General features: G+C 37.1%; 1 pseudogene; it reads right to left on the bottom strand.

The window, feature by feature from the left end:
* Nucleotides 1-3,282: 3,282 nt before the first annotated feature.
* LOC107032858 (uncharacterized) overlaps nt 3,283-23,104 on the bottom strand; it is a 386,442-nt pseudogene continuing 366,620 nt past the window's right edge.

The raw sequence follows: 23,104 nt of genomic DNA, 5'->3' as shown, positions 1-23,104 counted from the left end.
TGTGGTTAGTCTGGGGCCATCAAATAAAGCTTCATGCAATAAATGGCAATGAACAAAGGTGGCAGGTTAGCAAAAGGCACAAAGCTGTAAAGTTCAAAGCATTAAGTAGTTAATGGTTTAGTTTGCTGAAGATGATAAGCTGGTCAAAGAGTTGTGGATAAAAAGAAAAAAGGATTTATGAGCGCCTGATACGAGATGGTTGCCAATGACTGAATCAGAAGCGTGAGCTTTATGCACCAGGAAATGGGACACTCCTGAAATGAGCAGCAGAGAAACATGATCAGAGCAACGCTTGAGGAAGATCCTCAACACTCTAACTAGTAATTCTGGGGCAACCACTTCACTATGTTATAACTCAAGTTTTGCATCTATCTCACGATAGAAACGACATTTGTCCTCTTTCTTCCCATATGCAGGGGGTTCAAAAGCAAATCTGCTCACATCATCTTCTGAGCCACCCACAAAGACTTAACTCTTTTATTAAAAAATTTATAAGGGAAACTTAAAAAGAGAAAGAAGAAATAAAGACAGGCAATACATTTTGTTTTTATTACTTGGCAGTTTTAGTGCCTGCAAGTATGCCTCCATTTAAAATATAAAGGAAAAAATTTATTAGAGGTATTATTTTCCAATCGTTGACATTTTCTCATGAGAGATTTATATAAAAAGGTTAAAAGTGTCATTGACTGTACTTACATATTGTTTAAAAGAAAAAGAAAAGAAAACAAACAAAAAGCGGCAGCGAACAGTCAAGCGGTTCCATTCATTGTGCTTCGTAACACAAATCCTTTCATCTTTGTCTTCATTGGGAATAGCTTGCCAGGGCCTAATGATTTATTTAAATGGAGGGATTTTTATAGGCCTAGAATATTAGGATCCTTTATTAACTTTTACGTTCCATGGATAAACAAGAGTCAGCACACCAAGTTTCCCAGGGAACACAAAATCTCCCCTTTTAATCACATGTTCCATTTGAAAGCTCAGGGCTTCATAGACAATCTTTTTCCACAAGAAATAAATTGGTTTTCACCCATATCAATCGTTAACCCTGTTGAAACATTTTAGGGAGGACACATGTAAAGAAGAACTCATCACCAGTAGTTGGTTGGCAGCAAAGGAGAACGCATCTTACCGGATCTCCGATGTATCACTTACTTTCGCTACAAAGAACTCCTCCCCAGCCAGCAGGGCAGGAGCACCTTCTCCTTCCTTCCTGACACCTGCCTCCATTCATGCAGTTGGCACAGCGCAGACTGCAATCGCGGCCGAAGGTGTGACCTAAACAGACTGGAATGCGATACCATCTTAGTTGACCCATGCTGTTTATATCACTGAGAGGGAAGACGAAACCCGCCACCTCTGAGAAAACAAACACACGTGATCCTTGGTCCTATCTCCTAAAGAGTCCCAGGAAAAGACAAGAGCAGAGAGAAACCTTTTAAAATAGAGCTTGGAATGTAGCCCCTGAACAGTATTTAGAATATTTAAGAATGCAAAAAAAAAGGGAAAGAAATCACCAGTGATTTCTGAACACAAAAATAATCAATGTTCCTGGCACCTTAGTGTTTTTTGTTCCAGGCGTTTTGATGCAAAGGGGTTTTTTTTTGTTTGTTTGTTTTTTCCCCTAAGTAAGCCTTTTTATTGCAATTTAATAAACATATGCAGAGAAGTGCACAAAACTCAAGTATTCACTTCCTACTTTCCCCTTACAGTGTAAACAACCCCATGTAACTGCCTCCCAGATCAAGATACAGATTATTACCAGCAGCTCAAAACCTCAAAGGTGGCCTGATGATTCTTACTCACTAGCCTTACAAATGAAGCATTATCCTGATTTTTGTCACGTGGATTACTGTCCCTTAGTTTTGAACGTCATATAAATAGGATCATAAAGTATGTATGTACTCTTTGGTATCACGCTTCTTTCATTCAACACAATGTTTGTGAGACTCATCCATATGGTCTGTATACAGTTTATTTTTTATGGCTGTGTAGTAGTCTATTGCATAAATGTACCAGAATATGTTTTTCCATCCTATTCTTGAGGGAAATTACCTTAATTTGAATGAGGGTGGAGAGACTTGATTTCAGTTGTTTTAAGGCTCATTCCATTTCAAGTTTTCCCCCTGTCTCTAGGTGGAGTCTTTCAGACGTCCCAGTTGAAAGCCTGCCATGTTTAGCAAGGCCTCTCCACTTTGGCAGATTCTGAATTCCAACTTCTACCTCTACAGTGCTGTGATACTGCTGGTAACTGTGCTTAGCTCCTCCCCCTCTCAGCAGCTGTCTGTAGATTTCCAGGCTTCCCTGCCTGCACTGCCCATCCATTAGCAAATGGCGCAAGGGGGAAGGTAGCACAGATTGTCCATCGTACTTGTCCAAGCTTCTCCCCTCTCTAGATCTTGGCCACTCAAGTTCTGACTGCCTTGGGAGCCCTGAACTATTTCTGTTCTGACTTTGTGGAGCCAGAGTATCAGGAGTCTAATTAAGAAACACTAAAGCATTTCCATTTTTATGCAGATGTTTTAATTGATATTATTATGATTAACCATAGCATATAAACAAATCTGCCATTTTACTGAATGCATTTTAAAGCAGTCATTAAGCTTTGATCCTCTTAAAATACAGCGAATAGAGGGATAACAAAAAGAGCAGCTCTGCCTCACAAAGAAAAGAAAAAGAAGCAGCAGACTGGCTGCAAACTGTTACTTTTGAAAGAGGTTATGCTAATTTATTTTGATCAGAAGTGATTTGATGCTTGAGTTCTGTTGTGTGGATATACTAGAAAAACTGCTCACATTTGTAAAGATTATTTTTTTCTCGGTCCACTTAAGCATGTTGAACCATTGGTTCTCTGCATTTTAAAATCCAGGAGGGGTCTAGATTTTAAGGCTATTTCAGGTAAATTCTAACTATATAAAAAAATGACTTCTAGTAGAGGTTAAACTGTTAAAACTGAAAGGTCCCAATCCTTCTCTCCGTTATGTTAATTCAAAGTACTTTTTGGCTCCATTTCACTGCATTGCATTTCACCAGCCCCCACCACCCTGCACCCCCTCATACATACCTACATAGCAACCATTTATTGTGCAAAAGGAAGAAAGATAAAAGATGATGAATTCGATAGGAAGCTTTGAAGAAGTAATTCTGGTCCCACTTTTCTTGCTAACATCACCTTAAAACATTTGATGGCATTAAATATTGATAATGTGATTGTCTATGAAAGAATTTATGGGAATTATCTAAAAATAGAGAAAAGAGGTGACTATAATGAGATACATTCTTTCACACATCAACTTTGTGCAAAGCCTTCAGTTCTCCTCGAATCTCTCTTTCCTCCTCCTTATCTTCTTCATCTTGGTGGGTGAGAGGCAGAGAGGTGGCCACATACTGAAGCAGTGGAGGTGGACTGTTGAATTGAAGACCTGGAAACCTCACAAAGTGTACCTCCTCTCCTTCTTCCTCCAGCTCATCATCATCTAAAGCGAAGACCACACAGGAAAATGGCTGGATTCAACATGCCGGTTAAAAAAAGGAAAAACTGAGTGAGGGTTAGTGAGAGAAATGAGAGCATTTGAAGTAGACAGCCAAGGCAGGGAGGGGGTGGCTGAAAGGTAACACTCTTTGAGAAGACCATTTCAAACAGTCTATTGTAAATGAAGGTGAGAAACAGGGAGCCACTGAGTTGAAACTGCTGCAGAAAGAACAAAGGAAAAGAAAGATCTCAGCCTGTGAAGAGAGAAAGGGGAGGACAGGCTGAGTTAGAGAATAGATGGTCTCCGTGCTCCTGAAGAACACGATGATGGTCGAAGGCATTTAGAAGAGATTTGATGAAATTCTTCAAAGCAACTCACAGATGCAAGTTTTTCCATCACTTCTAATTCTGTAGCCTTCCTCACAAGCACACTAATAGGTCCCTGCAGAGTTAATGCACAGTTGGTCACAGACTGCACTGACATCCAGACACTCATCTACATCTAAGAAAATTTAAACAATGTCTACTCTTAGACATCAAGAAATAAAATAGATGTGATGAACTCATGGGCCTATTTGTTCCCTTTATTAACCAGTAATAATGTTTTGCCATATAGAAGCATAGCCCTGAATTCTCCCTCCAGTATACCCGGCCAATTATTCTCCCTTTACTCATTTCCAAGTTTACCATAGCTTGTCTACATAGACAAGGTCTTCCTGAGAGCTTGCTCATGAGGTTTTAATGAAGAATTAAAAAGTTAAATTAAATGGTCTCAGGCTGTGCACCATTTTGCAGAATGTTCATTCACTACTGAATTATTCAATACCTACGGTGAGGCATTTATTCCATATATGATTCTGTACAAGGTCTGTGACAAATTTGAGAAATGGAAGAATCCCAGGCCTTGCTCTCATATGGCTTAGTGGTGTCTCTCCATGTCTGAGCCCGGACTTTGATCAATGTGTTCATGATACTATAAGTTCAGTTATGAAGCTGAGTTTCTAGGCCTGGCCTCAGATTGTGGATACCCTTCCCATGTGGTTGTGTGTACCCAAGGATGTACATTCACGCCATACAATCATTTCTTGGCTCGTCCTGCTGAAGAGCAGATGGTACGTGAAAGTCAATTTTTTTTGGCCCCGTTAATTGGACGGGATGTGGTAAGTGGTAATATGCTCTACTGTGTTTAGAATATATAGATATCATAGTTGGCTGTTCTCTGCTGTTATCTACACTGCAAGGCTGGGGAGCTTGGCATCGATATGAAGAAACACACCTATTATCCTCAACAGAATTCAAGAATTCATTTATTTAAGCCAAGAAACACTATTTTATCTGAGGCATCAAAGTCTTCTTTCATAATTTGACTGTCATTGAAATAGATATCAATCTTCTAATCGTTGCTTTGATTTCAAGAAAACTATAGTCCAAAATAATGGTAATCGTGAACAAATGAAAATTTAAAGCATATATATTTAAGGTAAACTTTTAAAAGTAATTTACAGCAATGACTTGCATGAGCTCTTCTTAATGGTATAAAAAACTCAATTTACTCCTTAAATTCAAACTCTCCTATGATATTATAAGAATATAGCTATCACCTAAAAGTCATCTAAAAGGTAAGTGAACCAATTTCAACCAATAAGTTGGAAAACTGTTAAATGATTCTTCTTAAAACTTGCAATAGCGAGATTAATATTGGATCTGTAAAGGATTCTGATACAGATTTGGACTGTGGCTCATGAACTGGCTATCCTTTTGCTACGGTCCTCTAATTAAAATGACTCTCAGTAATCAACTTTCTGATTCCAGTCAAGCTTGCCATGAGTGACTCCTACGACAGGGTGCTATGTATGGCTTGCTGGAATCTCTCACTTGTGCATATACAGTACATTAGGTAAAGGGGCTTATGGGTCGGTGCATACTATAATCACAATAGCTAGTCTAGTTGAGGGATTTCTCGATGTCTACTGGGTGGTGGGCACTTCACATGAATGACTTTCCTTCGTTGACGCACTACTGCCGTTATTGTCTTCACCTTCCTGATGAAGACTTGAGGCTCAGAGCACTTGGTGTCTCCCAAGTTCACACAACAGTACATGGTAGAGCGTCAGAGAGATCCAAGTCGCTTCAGTATCAAAGCCTTCCCTTTCCCACCCGAACCCTCTGCCCCAGGGCTCCCTGCGTGAACTGCCCCATCACATCAGTAATTTCATGGTAGGACTCGGGAATTTACCATCACAGCCACGGCCATCAAGGACTGAGCCCACAGCCCTCCTGGCAGCTGCGTTCAGAGCGTCCTAAACAGCTGGTACAGAGCTGGGCACAGCAGGCTTCTCCACTCTCACTGGCCAGGGTCTGAGGGGGAAGGTCTCTGTTACTGAAGAGACAGGGAGTCAGCCAACCTACAGAAGTGCTGATCAGCCTCACTTCTAAATTAGAACAGAATTAGAAATTACTCATCGTCATTTTCTACTTCTCGGGCTACAGAGCAGAGACACTGACGAAACTATAACACAAAGAACAAGGCCCGCATTTGGGTTTAGGTGTCTTGCATGCTTCCCCTCTGCCTGGTATTTACTTGAAAAGCATGTAAATAATCTCCAAACGCACTTATAAGGACAGGGAAAGAGATCTCTGCTATTTTTCCAGTTTAAACAGCAATCTGACTGAGTAAACAGAGAATCTGAAGAGGAAAAAAAAACAAAACAAAACAACTTGAGAAGACGAGCCAAAAATTCCATTTAGCCAACCTCAGACGGAAGAACGTTCCCAAGCAAAAGGAATTCACACGGCTGGGAAGAGAAGTGGTTAACTGCAATTCGGAGAGAGGGCAGACGGTCATTTTAAATATTATGTGTTAAATTACAGAATATTTCAGGGCGTCTGCTTGAACTTTCCGATGATGCTTTGACTGGGATAAGGTTATTATAATCGGTGACACCATTATCCTGGAATGTCCTATCAGAGATAAACAGCTTTCTAAGTGATGATCTTTAGGTCTTTAGAATTTTATAATCCTGCACATGTCTTCCTAAGATATAATTGCCCTAGGGAAAATCAAAACGCACCAGAAGACATCAAATTAAAACCTATCAGCCAAAGGATAATCAATTCATCCTGTTTTGAGGTAATCATTTCTCATATAATTGGCAAAGAGGTAGCAGACAGACTCTTAACCCAATGCTACATCCAGGCTAGACACCTGGGAATCGTGCAGTCAGGGGTTTTGGCTATATGCCCTTGGCTCAGTTCAACCCCCTGTGTTTGTTGAGCTGTTAAGTTGGGTGGCCTGTCAGCGCTGAGTTTACAAAATCCCATTGCTCCATGACTACATGAGCGGCCACAGATATAAAAGGTCAGTGTCTCAATTAACCTTGGAAAGGGTACCAATGTAAGGGGATGCAGACAAGAGAAAGGAAGGAAAGAAAGTGCAATCCATCAGCTAAGGTGAAGGGTCACCATCAAATATCTAAATGAAGGGCATTTGGACACAAAACAGTCTTTCTCCTGCAAAATGTCACAAGCAGTGCTACTCACAGAACTCTCTGTATTTTTTTCGTTTCTTGTATTAAGCCTTCCTTTGTCCTTTGGATTAAATAGTAAGAATATACAGGACAAAAAAAAAACTTTTAAAAATTCAGTTTCATTTTATCTAAAACATTATCTTTTATGTTTTGGGGGTTTTCTTATTTCAAGATTTTTAAAAAAGTCTTCTCAGATGCCACCAGAACCTTAAACATACCTGTCCCATGATGCTCTGGACTCAACTAGCAAGGAGCACAATTGTGTCACGTAACTGGAAAGATGAGTTCCTCCATCTATTATCTTATGATCCGTTTTGGATTCTTTTTCTGTTATCATTCCTCTGGGCTACTTCTTGTCTCATGTCTGGAACTCATCTGAAACCCCATCCATCCTTTCTTAAAATGTCCTGTCTCTTCAACCCTTACATTACCTGTTTCCTAAATTTCTTTATTCCTTTTCAGATCATATGTGGTAAGATCTTTGCTTGCTTATTTTTTCTTTTTACTTTTCCTCCTCTATGATGATTATATATTTCCTACACTGGCCAATATACCAGATACTGCAATGCTGTGGAGAAATTCACCTGTACATGAAAATTTAGCCCTAATCATAAATAGAGCATCAATTGTAATCAGGCAAAACAATTAAATATTTCACTTGTGATTTCAGAAAAGCATCAAATGTAAACCTTAAAAAAAACTTGGCCTTCTGTATCTATCCCCCATACACAGTCACTGAACAAAGTTTCAAAAATAAGAATAAAACTTTTTTCTAATCACTACCCATTGTTAAATTTAGTGAATTTACTGCTGGTCAGACACTTGCATTTTGTGTAGCTGTCTTTCAAATTGTGTTAACACATTTCTAGATTTCAGCCCTAAAAGATTTTGGCATTTGGGCAAGATTGACCACATACAGACATGATGACTTATTTTCACATTCATTTTTATGTTCTCATGTAAAAAAAGTTGATCCCTAAATAAGGTAAAAGGAAAATTATTTCATTTCCCTCATGCATGAATGTTTTTACAAAGCATCCATGGCTTTAATCTGTTCTCAAGCAAAGAAGCAAAGCATGTATATGTACACGCCAAACAAGTCATTGCCTCTACTCTAGTGAATATTTGGTCTTTAGGAATGAGTGTTATTTATTTGTTGGAAAATGAAATAAATTTGAGCCATAAAGAACATAATGTTGTCATGTTGACTGCTGAAATCTCATAAATATTCAATTTTCTACATTTTGACCCTGGTAGATGCGATTTTTCTGGCTGTAAATAAGAAGTTTACTGAATTGTACTTTTCAAAGAGTAATGAAAGATACCAAATTATAAGTTGCAAACAAAAGGTTTAGCAAAATTCCAGTTTCCCTTATCCAATAGTCAGACAAAAAAGGTAAGTAGGAAGGAATGGAGTGAGGGAGGGAGGAAAGATGGAAGGAAGCCCCCTTTTTTTTCCCCCAGAGAAACAAATATTAGCAAGGTAGAAAGTTATAAGCATATTTTTCATTACATAAAAAGAGGTAAGGCAAGCACCTGGTTTCATTAAGTTAAACACTGTAGATTCTGAGAAATGTAGAAGGTAATATTGGATCAAGATACACAAGTAATGACATTGTTTTGGTTAAATAATTTATGAAACCAGAGAACTTCAAAATCCCTTGAAGTTCACTCTGTCACAGTAGTGCCAAAAAAGAAAAAAACCCAAAAAACCTCAGTGCTTAGGCCTTTGAAATCTACCTTCTCTTTTATGGTTCTCCAACATGTCTAACCATACTGAGTAGCATGAAATGGACCTAAACAAGCAGCTCTCCAAGGAAGACATACAAATGATCAAAAAGCACATGCAAAAATGTTCAATATCACTAATTATCCGAGAAATGCAAATCAAAACTACAATGAGGTATCACCTCACACCAGTCAGTATGGCCGTCATTCAAAAATCCAAAAATGACAAATGCTGGAGAGGCTGTGGAGAAAGGGGAACCCTCCTACACTGCTGGTGGGAATGCAGTTTGGTGCAGCCACTGTGGAAAACAGTGTGGAGATTCCTCAAAAGACTAGGAATAGACTTACCATATGACCCAGGAATCCCACTCCTGGGCTTGTACCCAGAAGGAAATCTACTTCAGGATGACACCTGCACCCCAATGTTCATAGCAGCACTATTTACAACAGCCAAAACATGGAAACAACCTAAATGTCCATCAACAGGTGACTGGATAAAGAAGAAGTGGTATATTTATACAATGGAATACTACTCAGCCATAAAAACCGACAACATAATGCCATTTGCAGCAACATGGATGCTCCTAGAGAATGTCATTCTAAGTGAAGTAAGCCAGAAAGAGAAAGAAAAATACCATATGAGATCACTCATATGTGGAATCTAAAGACACATGGACAGAGAATACAGACTTGTGGTTACCAGGGTGGTAGAGGGTGGGAAGGGATAGACTGGGATTTCAAAATTGTAGAATAGATAAACAAGATTACACTGTATAGCACAGGGAAATATACACAAAATGTTATGATAAATCACAGAAAAAAATGTGACAATGAGTGTGTATATGTCCATGAATGACTGAAAAATTGTGCTGAACACTGGAATTTGACACAACACTGTAAAATGATTATGAATCAATAAAAAATTAAAAAAAAGAAACAAAAAAAAATTTTTTTTAGTACTCGTATCGTAATTTTTAAGAAAGATGATATAAAGTATCACAAAAGAAAACAAGCAAATATGGTATCGTAATTCCTGAATAACGGAAAATTGCCTTAGAGGCTTACAGGTTCCCTTAGACCCCAAGCATATAGTAATACAGCTTGATGCTTTCCCTATTTCTGGTAGATGTTTCTTTTTCTCAGAAGTTCTAGATTAAACATTTCATTATAAAGCAAGGCTGGGGTGGAATTTATTCTTCTCATTGTCGCAAATGATGTAAGTTCTAGTATGTCGAAAAAGCTATCCATTAAAAATGGGCTTGAGCTGCGACTTCCAAAGAATAATATCCTTTAAAATTTTCGTTTGGAATGTAGTTACCTGGCACAACAAAGGTGAACCCGCCTCCAAATCATCACCAAGTTGAAACCCTGTGCACGTGATTTAGCTTCTGTTTGAGATGGAGAGAAGTAGGTGCAGGGCAGCATTTGTTGTTTGAATTACGAATTACATTAAATGGTTAGATAAGCCTTGGAACAGTTTCCAGAAATAAAACTGTTAAGTCCATATATATTGTTAATATGTTTTAAATCTCCTTTAACTTCAAAGTAAATATCTAAACACAATAATATCTTCCGTCAATATTTCTTTTACATTTATCCAGTAGCCAGAGACATTGTTCAATTTACTTCTCCTTGCAGTTTGAGAGATGTGGCTACGTTACAGCACTAAGTATTAGAGAGGAAAGGGCTAAATGAATCCAGGACAACTTCTGAAGGAAGATGGCATTTACCATACATTACCTATGCATGTTTTCTCATCTGAATCAAGCCGGTGTCCATGGTTACAGGAGCAACGGGGCCCACCAACTGTATGTTCACAGTGGTGGGAACAACCACCATTGTTCTTTTCACAGCTATTGACAACTTCCAATTCAATCCTTTTCCAAAACAAGCAAAAGAGGGTTATTAGCATAACAACAGAGAAATCTGAATATATGTCCACAATGGGTACACGCTTTTGGTTGGGAAGATGACAGACTTTACTGGGAATCTGTTAACACTCTAAACTCATAAAAGTCTGAAGATTATTAAGCATTGTAAATGTCTGTACCGTATCGAAACACTAATAAATCTATAAACAATGTTCAATTGACAGAGCGATGGAGGAAGGTAACGAGTTCACCAGTGGTAATTTAAACACATCTTAAAGGGCACTTACCTCTGGAAATTCTCAGTATCTTTAGGACATAAAAAAATGTGTGTATTGAATCAATGATCAGAAAGCAGATAGGATGTCTGCCAGTTGACATTTCTGTTCTCAAGCTAATGGTATATTATTACCTGTCCTTTTTATAGTCTATGAGTACATGGAAATACTGTTAAAAATAGCACAAAACCAATGAATTAGCTGATTATATGTAACTAGTATCAAGCCAGTGTGCAAATCAGTTTGATATATATGAGAGTCACTTATGACATAAACATACTATTACTCTGAAAACCAATTTGCTGATCCCAGTATGTGCCACTAATTTGGGGCATCTGAGGGGACTTCAGCCTCAGTAGATGGATGCCAATTGTCCTGAGTGTACAGGTATTACAATCAATCATTTTCTAAATGAGAAAATGAAAAACAAAAGGATGCTTTGAATCATTGTTTAAAATAAGGAATTAGATACTTTGCTCTTTTCACCATTTGGCCTCTCTTGTTCTTGATTTGTGTAGCTTGGACATACCTCTTATGAGAGTGATTACACTGATTCATTTCCTTCCATTCTTAACTCTTGAATCCTTTGAAAGGAGAAATATGGGAAAGAATAGGACAAGGGTACTTGAGATTGTGGCATCCCTTGAAAGCCTGTATCACCATTCAAACTGCCAAGGTATCTGCTACAGTCCCTGTGCAGTCACAGCACAGAAGCCACCCTCCTGACCCCAGCCTCCAGTCTACAGCAGGCAGAGGGTGCTCCCAGAGCATCCAGTGCACATCCCTGTCACTCCTCTGTGCCTTGTATTACCAGCTCGTAACAGATGTTCAAAAATGGGTTTTGAATGATTAAATAAACAAAAGAAGGATTATGCGAATCAATTTGTTGTTGAAAATAAGAACGCCTTTGGGTTTAGAAACAGCTAGTTCAGGACCAAGTACAATTAGAAAGCTAAAGGAGAGATTGAAATAATTAAGGGAACTGATATTTTTCACAATATGTTAACATACTCTTTAGGGACACATTCCAAATTCTGGCTGCTATTCTTGTTTCTTTTTTTTTTTTTTTTCCCAGTGATCAATGCAGCTCTAGGACTGCTGGTGTAATTTACTTTAAATATAAATGACATTATAGCAACTTCATAAAAAGTATGGGACTAAAACTAGTGCATACTCAGATCTATAACTGGCCACCGGAAGTAAGCTGAGATTTTGTGTTTCTGATACAGATGAAAATGATGTTTAACCATCATATTTTAAAAAAATATATAATGTAAAAAAAAAACTTTAAAAATGATCCCTATAGTTTTTCATATGTAGCAAATAATCATTATTTACTCGATATAGTATATATGCATTAAATATGTATGGAATTTAAGTTCACTATATATTGCTTGGTAATTTGGGGGAAGTTTTATTTAACCACGCGGGATCTGGAATTTTCCACTTTCTAATCACAATATAGTGATAGTTCACTCATATTACATTTTGAGGATTTGATGTATATGCTATACAATATTTTGAGGGCCTCTGAGAAGACACTATATAAATACAAAATACTGTTGCCCTAAAACAAAGTTAAAACAATATTCACCTAAAATATACTGTTATATGAAGGACACATAATTCATTGTTAAACATCACCATGTTCTGAAAACATTTACTCCACCTACAAGTTGTGAAACAATTCAAAATACCAGTTTTCACCAAGAAAGTTTTGTAAGTCACTTAGTAAACACTGAGGTCTGGTGAGAGCTACACAAAGAACTTAGCCAAATATTCACATAAGGAAAATAAATGTAAAAATACACTTCTACCAAATGTATTCAACTCCAGGGCAAATTGCTTTCCCAAGTAAATTCTACAGAAGGCCTGTACCTCATAACTCATTAGCAATAATGGCCCCCTCTTTCATGATAACTGGGAATGCACCAGTCAGATTGCAGGAGATTTTATTTCAGGCATCTGTAAAATATACTCATCTCCTAAACCTCTGGCCACATTAAAAAGCCAAAATATTAATAAGAAAGAAAAACCTATCCACATTTTTCTCTGCCTGAAAGGACTCCTCAGGGCACTGAGAGAAAGACTCACTTCAGAAGAAGCTGTATCCTAATTAGTAGTTAATTCTTCTCTCCCATCTTATTTAGTTTGCTCTTTAAAAGACAAATATCACTGTCGCGAAACTGCACTGTCTTTAAGCAGTAGAAATATACCAACAGACCTTAAGGCTACGTTGGCCACCCAGGCATTAAAGAAACATAAAATTTCATTCAGTGGAGGAGAATGAAGAATTCAGTGAAGTTAAAAATGTCTCTTCACGAGAGAGCTTAAGTAAGAACACAACATTACTTATTCTATTCATCACCATTTTTATCCTCTTCCTTGGTTAAAACTGATAAAGAGACATTTGATATATATAAATACATGATGAACTTGAAAGGGTAGAATATTTGGAACCTAAAGATCCTTGTTCAGTTTCAGTTCAGTCCCTTACTGATTTTGCATGATTGGATTTTTGGCTTCGACCTGGAATGGATGGTTTACTAACATGTAGAGAACTGGGAAGAGCATCTTTGGAACTGAGACTGGAAATCAGACATGGTACCACAATCTAGAGCTGCTCTTTGTACTGCTGGTTCCTTCTCTCCCACTAGTTCCTTTTCCCTGAGTTTTACAATGTAGTTACTAGTGTTCCATCAATACTTCATTGCAGATGTGGTGAAGGAAGACAGACTCTTCACAAAGGAGAGCCTTGGGTCCAAGAGCGCCCCTAGCCGAAAGACCTGAGACTTAGCCCTTGCGGTCCACGCTGTGGATAGTGATGCCAACCACTTTTGATGGACTCTGGACCCTTGCATCTTCAAATTAAAACAAAGGGGTTGGCCTTCTCAGCTCCCACCCGACCCTACCCCAGTGGCAAACATTCTCAGGAGCTTCTGCTTTGGCAAGATATTCAATGCAGCTCTTTTGTTCACTACTGTTGTTTAATACTTGTAAAATGCCACACATTTCCTGGGCTGCAACTGTTGCCACTTACTATAACACTGTTTTCCATCAGCTCCCAGCTCAAAGCCAGGGTGGCAGGCACACATGAAAGATCCCACTGTTTTCACACAGCGGTGGCTACAGGGAGCGAGCCCTTCAGCACACTTGTTGAGGGCTGCAGAAAGAGATACACAGTAGTGGTGACTTCCAAGCTGGAATTAAGATTTATTTGTAAACTAAAAAATGAACTGGAAAGCATCCCCTGCCCCCTCAGCCAACATTAAGTGTAACAATAAAATATCACATAGGCTCCATATTTGCAAATAAACCAACTGCTAATGACATTAACTCTAGTGTTGGTCTTAGGCTCTTAAACACTTCTTTCTATTAGAACTTACTAATATCTGTCAATTCGAAGAAAGAGAACAGAAAACAAACAAACAATAGGCCTTTTCTATCCCCTACAGGGTGAAAGTCATTGTACTTTGTCTTTAGAAATATATATCAAATTCTTCACCGAAAATGGTATCTCTCTGATTTAAAATACACAGTGTAAGTGGTCATACACAAAGCAGATCTGGGACTGTCATCAGTAGCAATGCACAGTGGACGTTGTACCTATGATTGTCACAGGGCAGTGCCATTTAAACACTGGTGCCCCCTCTCTTTCCTGACACCGATAGTCAAGTAATATCATTTTGTAGCCCAGGTAGTCCTTGCGCCTTCCCTTTAAATGGACAGGTATCATCATCATTTTCCCAACTAGAACTTCCTCCTTATACTGGCCAGCATGTCATCCCCATTAGGACTCTTGAGACAAGTACTCCTTCTAAGGTATTTGTAAAACCCTAAGCAGGCAGTGCCTTTGGGGATAGACTTCCCTGGAATAATGCACCAGATATTGTAATAAAAATTTGAAAAAGATTTTACATAGATACATATGGGTGCATATGTATATATCTATATATGTATGTATTTATCAATTTTCTACAAATATTGAATGAGATCTTATTCTTTACCAGATGCTGAGTAAGGTAGGTGTTATGTAAACAGAGGACCAAAACAGAAATGTTCTTCGTCAGAAAAGTATGTTAACACAATCCACCAAAAATTTTATCTTAGTTTTGGGTTAAAGAAAGAAAGAAAAAAAAAAACCTAACTTAATACTAATTTTCGTATCTAATTCTTTTGCAATTTTGCAAAGTGTTTATCAGTCCCATAAGTCAGGAAACATTTTGTATTTTCATAATTAATCCAAATAAACTGTTTCTCATTTCATGGCAAAGTCGTGATAAAAATGAAGGATTCTGTGATTTCTCAGAAGTTATTAAAACAAAGACTGTCCCACAGGAATGGCTTCATTTATCAGTTCTGGTCTTGAAGTAATTTATCACTTTCATCTTTGAATTGAAGTATGTCTGTTTTGCTATTTCTAGGAAACAGAAATATGTAACCTTGTATTTATAGAGTTTCTTTTTTTTTTTTTTCAGTTTTAATTATTCCTAACTTCTGGGAACACTCATTTGCACATACTTGCTTTTCAAAGGTTATCCCCGCCTTCTGTAGCATGTAATAAAAAACTCCCTGTGCGGTTATGGAAGGTTTGAAATATTAATTCTGAAATTAACTGCAGAATGAGAAAGAGAAAACAAAAAGCATTCATTCTGAAACCACACCAGATCATTTTTTTTGTAACTAAAAATTTCACTGTGTTTATAGTATCATAAAATACCTTTCAGAATGATCAAATAAGAATATAAATGTTCCTTTTTAAGCATAAATGAAAACACTATTCTCCTAGCTGTTCTGACTATTCAAAACTGAATTACCACAAAATTTCAAACAATTACCCAATTAATCCATCAGTTTCAACGTCCTACCTGCACAGGCCTTTTTGTCTTCAGACAGCTGGTACCCTGGATGACGGACACACCTGGCCGAGCCATTCTCACTCTGACAGATGTGGGCATATCCATTCCTACCCGTGCAGGGGTCCACCTCTGAAAGCAATTCAGCAGTGATAGTTGGCAATTCATTACCTTTAGAAAGAAATACAGAGTGGAAGTGTGGAAGAGGTAAGAGAACTAGGACCACAGGGTTTCTCATATAAAGAGGGGAAAAACTCCAGAAAGTTCTTTCCCCACTTTCAGATGAAACCAATTCAACAAAAGGCTTCCTATTTTGTGATCTGAGCTCCAAAATCTGAACAAATCCAAACGCAGATCAAAGCCAAAGAATTGGCTAACTTTACGTTTCTCAAAAGTATGTCTGCTGTGCTCTTGTACCCAAAGTTAAAGAGAGTCAGCAGGAACATCTCCATCTACCTTTGCATTTTCTCCTCCTTCTCTCTCCACCTCTTCTGCTCCTCTGAGGAGCAGTTATTCTCAGATAAACCTTTTATTGCCTCTAGATCTCCTCTGCATTTGGCTAAGCAACCTCTGTGTGAGAAGGCCAACCAGAGCGACATGGGAGATTCTTGGCTACAGCTGCCATGGAGATGGCATAGGGAAGTTCAGATTCCACCAGACTTAGCCCCGACCTCCTTCTCCTCTCACTTGCTCTTGTCTTAGTTAGTCTTAGTCATATTCTCTGGACATCCAAAGGAATGCAAGGCCATGCATCCTACCAAGGATACCTCCACACAGAGCTTATACATTGAATTGATGAGTTAAGTGATTCTGGCCTGACTCTGAATCAGCCTTGACTACATTACAGTTGTTGGGGTGCAAATTTCTACTCCTGCCTGCTCCCTCTTCCCTTTTTAAAAATAATGCACAGAATACAAAAAGCAGAACAGCGTATGAAGCTACCATATGCCCACATTCACCTGGTTTCAACCCAACCACTAACATACATTGATGCTTTCATTAGCTTATTGTAAATCCTTCCAGACTTTCTTTATGAAATATAAGTAATTTAAATGTCTGTCTGTCTGTCTATCTATCTATCTATCTATCTATCTATCTATCTATCTATCTACCTACCTATCTATCTATCAATCACAGATACAATATACATTGTTCTGCTCTTTGCTTTTATGCGGGGAGAGTCTGAATTGAATTTGTAGGTCAGTTCGGGAGAGTATTGCCATTCGAACAGTATTAAGTTATCTAATCCATGAACACAAGGTGTCTCTCCATTTATTTTAGTATCTAACTTACTTCAACAATGTTCTATAGTTTCCATTAAATAATTTTTGCACTTCTTTTGTTAAATTTGCTCCTATGTATTTTATTCTTTTTGATGCTATTGTAAACCAGAATGGCTTCTTAATTTTACTTCGAGATTTTTCATTACCAGTATATAGAAATCCAATTGATTTTTATATTTTGATCTTTTTTCCTGCAATTTAGCTGAATTTCTTTATTAGTTCTAATAGCTTTTTTTTAAAGGTGGATTCCTTACGATTTTCTTTTATAAGATCCTGTCATCTGCAAATACAGAAACCTTACGTCCTCCTTTCTAATTTGGATGGCTCCTATTTTCTTGCCTTTTTGATCTGTCTAGAACTTCAAGTACAATGTTGAATAGAAGTGGAATGAACAAATGTCCTTGTCTTATTCCTGGTTATAGGGAGAGAGCTTTCAGGATTTCTCTGTTAGGTATAATGTCATCTGTGTGTTTTCCATAGGGTCAGTTTATCAGGTTGAGGAAGTTCTCTTCTATTTCTAGTTTGTTGAGTTCTTTTATCATAAAAGGGAGTTGGATTTTGTCAAGTATTTTTGTTTTTGCACCTATCGAGAGATGGTTTTTGATACAGTATACTACATTAATTGATTTTCAGATGTTGAACCTCTCTTGATTTCCTGACATAAATCCTACTTGATCATAATGCATAATTGCTTTTATACATTGTTGGATTTGGTTTACTAGTATTTTGTTGAGGCTTTTTACATCTTTATGTAAAAATATGCATAAGAAATATTGGTCTGCAGTTTTCTTTCTTGTGATATCCTTACCTGGTTTTGGTATCAGCGTATCAACTGATCTCATGGAATGAGCTGGGAATTGTTCTCTTCTATATTTTGGGATAATTTGTAAAGAATATGTATTAATTATACTTTAAATGTTTGGTATAGTTCACCACTGAAACCATCTGGACCTGAACTTTTCTTTATGGAAAGTTTTAAAATTACTAATTCTAGCCCTCTGTCTTTTTTTTTTTTATTATCCCGCAGGAGGATGTGTATAGGTCACATGCAAATACTACACCATTTTATTTACTTATTTTTACCTTTTATTAAAATTGAAATCTAATTGACATATAATATTATGTCAGTTTCAGCTGTACAACATAGTGATTTGACATTTAAATACATTATGAAATGGTCACTATGATAAGTCTAGCTTTATTTATTATATGTTTAATCAGATTTTCTATATCTTCAAAAGTCAGTTTCTGTAGTTCTTGTCATCCTAGGAATTTATTCATTTCATCTAAATTATCTAGGTTCATTGTGATACAGCTGTTCATAGTATTACTTTACACTTTTTAAAATTTCCTTGGGACCAGTAGTGAGGCCCTGCCTTCATTTATGACTTTAGTAATTTAAGTCACCTCTTTTTTTTCCTTTATCAGTCTAGCTAAGCATTTGTCAATTTTATCAATGTTTTCAAAGGACCAACTTCTGGTTTGATTTTTTCTCTTGTTTTTCTATTCTCTATGTAATTGATTTCTATTCTAATCTTTATTATCTCCTTCCTCCTTTTCTTATCTTTCCCCATCCTTTTTCTCCTTGTGTGGCTTCTGCTCAGTATCAGCTCTCCATGAAACTCTTATGTTCAAGTATACAGATTCAATCTGCCCCCCAATTTCACAAAAAATATAATTTGCTGGACCTTTTTGTTTTCGCTTGTTTTCTTGATTGTATCTGTACATTTTGTCACAGGTTAAGAAAATGATGTTGACCTACACAGCAATGTTTATACCAGAAACTTACTTTCCATATCCTCTACCACCAGCTCTTAAGACAATGGGATAGGTAACTTCTCCTCTTAACTCTAAAAAGTGAGAGGTCAATTCCACCAGATCTAAGATTGTAAGGTAGATTGCAATATTTCTTTGATATGTTCTTCTCATTAACCACCACCCCTGGAAACCTCTTCTCTAAATTTACTTAATTTCCTGTTGCTCTTCATGCCTTCCTGGTGCCCGAGGTCTCCAACTCTGAGGGGTTATCCTTCCAGAAAATGGCTACGTAGAACCTCCCTACAGCAAGCCACTGCACTGTCAAAAGTACCTTCTGTTTTTGAGACTGATTTTAACCGAAAACTTAACCCATATGGATTAGACTCTAGAAGAATCATTTAAAAAAAAAATCTCCTACAATGAAGCATTTGGCTATAAACTTGCAGTTTTATTCTTGGTCACAGACTAGAGGAGGACATTTGAAAGTAGCATGTGGGACACAAACATTATTTTCAGTCAAGATTCTAATGCTTCTTTTGTGTTTAGAGATAAAGGACAGTGACCTTTACATGGCAGCACTAAATGGGGCCTGCACAAGCATGGATCCTGACCCTGAAAGAGTAGCATGGCTGGACTTACCTTCTACCATAAACAACTAGAAAACCAGGTGAAAACACGTGACACAACAGTTTGTAAGTATCGGACAACAGAAAGCACAGGAGGTAGAACCATGGGCGATGAGAAGCAAAGCTAAATTACTGCTCTGAGTTTTGCTGGAGGACATTTCTGGATTATAGCACAAGAAAGAGAAACCAAAGGAGAGCTCAATGATCTTCCTAAATTAAAGAGGCAGATCAGAGTTCATGATCGGTAACACAAATAGAATTTGTGGAGTGTTGCAAAGGGGCTGGGGTGGCGGGAGAGTGTTGTATAGAGGAAAAAACTCCAGAAATCTATATGATGGTCCTCTTGTACCAAATGCAATTCTGTGTATACACGGAACTAAATGTAAACAAATGATCCTTTGACTAAATGTAATTCCGTGTATGCACAGGGTAAATCTCCATGAAGTAAGGTAAAGAATGGCACACTGGAAAGAAAAATTAGGGTACCTGTTAGCCAAACAATTCCCAGAGCACACAGATAGCCAGGAACCAGTTCTCAGCAGCCAGACTGAAGATACGTCATTGATTATATGGGGCATTCGGTAGAGATCCCGGAAGAGCCTGTATTTATACGTAATTTGGCATCCAGAAAACATGTGCAATACTTTTAAAGGAAAACAACAAAAGCCGGCACTCAACCATGTAAAATTTATAATGTTCTGTATCACATAAAAATTAATAAACATGTGCAAAGGGTAAGAAATTATGACCCATAACCAGGAGAAAACTCATTCAATAAAAACAGACTTAGAAATACTAGTGATGATGAAATCAGCAGATAAGGACACTAAAACAGTACTATAAATAAACCCAATATGCATGAGCATTTGAAGAAACAAAATTATTTAATAAGGATAAAAATAGAAGGTATTAAAAGTTACCAAAAGGAATTGCTAGAGAAGAAGAATACAAGATCTGAAATAAAAATTTCACTAACTGGGACTAACAGCAGATTACATCATTAGAAAATTAGAGAACCTGAAAAATGTAACAGTATAAATTATCCAAAATGAAAAACAGAAAGGAAAAAAGGGCCTAAACAATTTAAATAAAGAAAGTGCAGGTGACCAGTAGGATAATATCAAGCAGATAATATCAAGTAATTTGAATTTTAGAAGGAGACTCTTTAGCCAAAGAACAAGGAAAGAGGCAGCCTAACAAGACAGCAAAGTTCTACTAAATAACTGCTCTGCTGTGGCCAAACGTCATTTAAAAAAAATGTAACTCCATCCCGACCCATGATACTGAAGGTTGAGTGGCGAGCACAGACTGGTATTTTTCCACCTTTCCCTGGTGTGTTATAAGAGGAAACTTTCACTACCACTCAGTGATAAGGAGGCCACTCCACCATGGTGTCCATGAAAGCCACATGGGAACAGTAAGACGGCACATTTATACCTCCTAGCCAAGTAGTGTCAGTGAAGGCCTCCTGGAGAGCTAAAACTCCCATCCCTGAGCAGCAGTAATGAGGTATACGCTCCTCAGGAGCCCTCGGGAGCTAGATAGGAAGCTTGGATGTCTACCTCCACTGGGCAATGACAAGGTAGCATCCTCTCCTTTTACCTCTGCCAGAGACGTGTCAAAGAAAACCAACTAAAATAGAAGATTTAAATAAGGTCCCAAGTCTCATAATACTCAAAATGTCCAGGTTTCAATAGAAAATCACTAATAATGTCAAGGATCAGGAAAATCTCAAAATGATTTAAATAGTCAATCAGTCAATGCCAATATCAGTATATGAGAGATGTTAGAATTATCTGATGAAGATTTTAAAGCCACCATTATAAAAATGCTTCAATGAGCAATTACTAAGATGCTTAAAACAAATGAAATGGAGTCTCAGCAAAGAAATAGAAGGTATAAAGAGGAACCAAATGGAAATTTTAGAATTGAGTAATACAATAACTGAAATTTAAAAAATCAATGAATGGGCTAAAAAAGCAGAATGGAGGGGACAGAGGGAAGAATCAGCAAATGGAAGATAAAACAATAGAAATTACCCAACTGAACCACAGAGAGAAAACAAATTGAAAAAGAAAAAAAAAAAGGAGCTTCAGAGACCTCTGTAACTATAACAAAGCTACAATATTGTGTCAATTAAGTCTTAGGGGATAGAAGAGAAAAAGTAGGGCTGAAAATATGCTCAAAGAAATAAGGCAAAAATTTTTCCCAAATTTGGCAAAAAAACTGATATCTATAGATCCAGGAAGCTGCCTGAAGCCCAAGCAAATTAAACCCAAAGAAATCCACACTAAGACACATCATAGTCAATCTTCTGATAATTAAAGTCAAAGGAAAAATCCTTAAAGCAACAAGAAAAAAAAATGACACTTTTCTATAAGAGAAAAATGTAAAATAACACAAGATTTCTCATGGAATCATGGAAACCAGAAGGAAGTGACACCATTTTCAACTGATCAAAGAAAACAACCCAGAATCTTACATCCAGCAAAATTACCCTGCAGGAATGAAGGAGAAACCAAGATATTCCCACATAAAGGAAAACTAAGAGAATCTATCTAGAGCAGACTACTCTAGAATAATGTCCTTTTTCTAAATAGAAAGGAAAAAACATTTTTTTAAAAAAAGGAATAGTGGAACATCAGGAGAGAAAAAAAAAAAGAACAAGAGTGTCAGGAAGAAAGAGCAAGAATAAGAAAATATATATATATACATATACACACACACACACACACACACACACACACACACAATAAACCTCCCTTCCCCTCATGAATCCTCTGAATTATTCTTAATGACTGAAGCACAACTTATAAGATTGTCTGATGTGGCTCTAAATGCACATATAGGAAACAGTTAAACAATTATATATATAAATGGAGAAGAGTAAAGGGAGAGTAAGTTAAGGTTCCACATTTCATTTGAACTGATAAAATGATGCTACCAGCAGATAAGTTAGTTGTATATAATTTAATATCTGGAGCAACCAGTAAAACGCTAGGTAAAGAGATACATTCAAAACTGTGATGAATAATACAAAATAGAATTCAAAAAGATGTTATAGTAATAAACAAGAAAAAGTTACAGAAAAAAAAACCAGAAACAGCAAACAGAAATGGCAGACAAGCTGTAACATATCAATAATGATATTTATGTAAAAGGCTAAAATTGTATTACATCAATTAAAAGGCCCATATTTGAAGAGCGAATTAAAAAACATGACCTCACCATATACTGTCTACATGAAACTCATTCCAAATATAACGATATAGGCAAGTCAAAAGAAAAGGATGGAAAAAATACATATCATGCAAACATTAATCAAAAGAAAGGAGGAATGGCTATATTAATACCAACTAAAGTCAACCTCAATGCAAAGAAAATCGTCAGAGACAGAAAGAGACATTATATAATAATAGAAGGAATAATAAAAGGGTCAGTGCACCAAGAAGACATAACAATCCCAAACGTACATGCACCGAATAAGAGAACTGCAAAATATGCAAAGCAAAAGCTGACAGAAATGAAGGATAAAGAGACAAATTCACAAATAAACACAAACAAATAAATTGCATTTATATATACCATTAATGAACATACATGGACAATGAAATTTAAAAGGCAAAACTTCTACAATTACTCAATTACAGGACATGTTTTACATCTTTGAATAGATTATATACAATTCTTTGAAGGCAGGGACCTGAC

The sequence above is a fragment of the Vicugna pacos genome, chromosome 1, assembly GCF_048564905.1.
Source record: "Vicugna pacos chromosome 1, VicPac4, whole genome shotgun sequence".
Taxonomy (NCBI): Eukaryota; Metazoa; Chordata; class Mammalia; order Artiodactyla; family Camelidae; genus Vicugna; species Vicugna pacos.
Note: the sequence above shows the minus strand (reverse complement) of the source record. Positions and strands in the feature narration are given on the sequence as shown.